We start from the raw sequence: 3,153 nt of genomic DNA, 5'->3' as shown, positions 1-3,153 counted from the left end.
TTTTGATAGGCTTGAGGATATGGATCATCTTGTAATGTGGCTGAGATAGTTCTATTTGTATTCCAACTGTGAAAGAAAATAGGGTGTTTCACATTACTAGTGTGATGCTTCACTTGCTTCAAATGAAAGGGTTATTTTGAGGCCAAGCACATGAGGATGATAATTTATGCTTGAAGAATTTTATTGATATGTGCGCTCCATTTGATGTAGCCCACATCTCTCAAGAGTCTATCTATATCTTTTTATATTCTGTAAGATGAGAGATATTGTATTATTATTGCGGTCTTTGCCCACGAAGTATATCACTTCATGGATTGAGCTCACGGATGTATTTTTGGATGGGTACTTTTCTCCTTCCCAGATATTGCAACTGAGGGATGAAATCACCAACTTTTGCCAACTTAGTGATGAACCATTGTAAGAAGTTTGGCATCATTTCAATAATAAGTTAATGCAATGCCCAAATCATGAGGTTCTAGAGAAAATGCTTCTTCAAATTTTCTTGAGGGCATTGGATCAATTGAAAAAAAAGGGGGTTGATAATGTGGCCGGGGATTCTCTTATCAAGTTATCCTATGTTGTTGTAGTGACCTTGTTAGAGCAAGTGACAAAACAAAATATAGGATGGCATACAAGGGACACCGATATGGTCGTGGGGTCCCTCGTGGCATCTTTAGTAAGTAAAGAGAAAAGGAATAAGGATGAGGAAAGGGATGAGAATATGGCTAAGCTGATGACCCAACTTGACCTTCTTACCAAACATGTAATGGGGGCTTCTCCTAAGGTGGTCAATTTTATTTATTCCAAGAGTACTAGGGCTTATGATGATGAATAATTAGAGAAACTTGATGAGGAGATTTGGTTTTTGTCAAACTAATTGGGGCATTCCTATCCTACCTATCAAAGGCAAGTTGGGAATCAAGGTTGGAAAAATTGAGACCGATATAGAGATTGGAAGAATAGAGATTGTGATAGAGATTGGGATTGGAGAGACAAAGAGAGAGACTATGATCAGTAGATACCCTTTCATGAAAGTGCCAAGGAAAAGGATTTAAGCTCCATTGATCTAAAAAAATTCAACAATAAGGATGTCTTAGCACAAATTCTAATGCGTTTAGAAGGGACCGACAAATGGTAAGGGAGATCAAAAGTAATTTCTCTCAACTAAGCCAAACCATGACCTCTCATTTAGTCTCCATAAACCAATTAAAAACACATGTAGGTCAAATCTCAACTCAACTCAATTCTAGGCCAAAAAGAGACTCGCCTTGTGATACAGTGGTAAATCCTAAAAATAATTCTCATTTTATGGTCATCGTCACTAGAAGTGGCTGAACCCTTAGTGAAGATATGATTGAGATCAATGAGAATTCTAATGAAAAGACACATGATGTACAAGAAAGTGCAAAAAGGAAGTGGCTAATAAAGTTAAGTGAGGATGCTCTAAAGTTTAATGAAACAATTGTTGAGAAACCAACGGTAATTGAAAATAACGGGGGGAAATGAGGAAACTCCTAAGGTGATCAACGGTGATGCACCAAGAGTGAATGAACCTCAAATTTTCCCATTGCCATAAAATAAACTTCCTCCACCATTCCTATAGAGGCTTAAGAAGAAAGAAGACAATACCAAGTTTAAGAAGTTTCTTGAGAAGTTTAGCAACTTGTCTATAAATATTCCATTTTTATAAGCTCTTCAAGAGATACCGGGGTATGCTAAATTTATGAAGAACTTGTTCTCAAAGATGAGACTTGTGAATTGTGAAACTGTTGAGGTAACTCATAGTTATAGCTCTATGTCAAATAAAATGGCAAAGAAGAAAGAGGACCTAGGTGCATTTACCATTCCTGGAAGTATCGAGGTATACAAGTTTGGAAAGGCATTGTGTGATCTTGGAGAAAGTATTAACTTATACAATTGCCATGTTTCAGAAGTTAGGCTTGGATTCTTTTATACTCACCACTATGAGTCTTTTAATGGTCGACCATTCAATCAAGAAGCCTGTGGGCGTATTATATGATGTGTTAGTAAAGGTTGATTAGTTTACCCTTTTGGATGAATTTGTCATTCTTAAATGTTAGCTTGATCGTGAGATACCAATCATTTTTGGTAGGCCATTCTTAGCCATTGGAAGAGCCCTAGTTGATTTATAATATGGAGAGATAAAGTTTTGGGTAAATAATAAGGAGGGCTCCTTCAGTGTGTACAAGACTAAGAAGCAACTGATGGAGTTACAAGTGATATAGATAATTTATGTGGTGGATGAGGAAGTGACCAACACTATAGAAGTGGATCTTGGGTCACTTCAAGTCAAAGATCCAAATTGATCCTAAGTGAACGTCGTACCGCGATGTTAAATAAAGTTCTAGATGGGAGGCAATCCATCATTGTCATTAATATGGCAAGTATCTTTTGAATTTTGGTTCTTAGAATATATTAGAATTTTTGTTTGGTTATTCCACAAAATCTGTGAACTTAGAAGGTGATTTGAATAGAAATAAAAAGTGGAGTGGGATTAAGTTTGGAGATGCCCTAGCTAAAAAATAAGGGAACTAAACCTGGTATCAGGTATCGCAATTGCAACACTCAGATCGTGATCGCAATCTAGAGGTTAAGGTCTGCCCATCATAGTCTCAGGTATAGCAATCGCCTAGGCTGATCAAAATTGCAAGGTATCACGATCGCGACCTAGTGGATTATGACCGTGATTAGAGAAGTTATAAAAATGAAACTGTCTCCAAAATGATTCCACTTTACACTCCTCTTTAAATACCCAAAATACATCAGATTTTATCATTTCCAAATGGTTTTGAAAGTGATAATCTTCCTTATTTGCATCCAAACACAATGTATGTGTTTTAAATCTCCTCTTTGATGCTTAAATTTGATCCTTAGAAGCATGCTTAGCGCCTAAACTTGGGTTTGTAGTTTTCTTGGCCTTATTAGTGTGTGCATTGATGTTATCTTGTAAGGTTGATGTAATTGTTAGTGTACACATTATTGGAAAAGTCTTGAGTACCCAAATTATGATTCAAAACAAATGATAATGTGCAGTAAACATAAAGTGCTTGGTAAAATGCCCAAATAAAGTTTTTGAGAGTTTTTCTATGATTTAGAGGACATTCTTGGGTCGCTATGAAGTATATTCCATGT

General features: G+C 36.4%; 1 non-coding gene across 1 annotated transcript; it reads right to left on the bottom strand.

Annotated features, from left to right (window-relative positions):
- Positions 1-368: 368 nt before the first annotated feature.
- On the bottom strand, positions 369-474 carry LOC124899090. The gene has a single exon (XR_007056228.1). It is a non-coding gene; the product is annotated as a small nucleolar RNA R71 (small nucleolar RNA).
- Between the last annotated feature and the right edge of the window lie 2,679 nt (positions 475-3,153).

This window comes from Capsicum annuum, chromosome 5 (genome assembly GCF_002878395.1).
Source record: "Capsicum annuum cultivar UCD-10X-F1 chromosome 5, UCD10Xv1.1, whole genome shotgun sequence".
Classification (NCBI taxonomy): Eukaryota; Viridiplantae; Streptophyta; class Magnoliopsida; order Solanales; family Solanaceae; genus Capsicum; species Capsicum annuum.
This window is presented reverse-complemented; position numbering and strand designations above follow the sequence as displayed.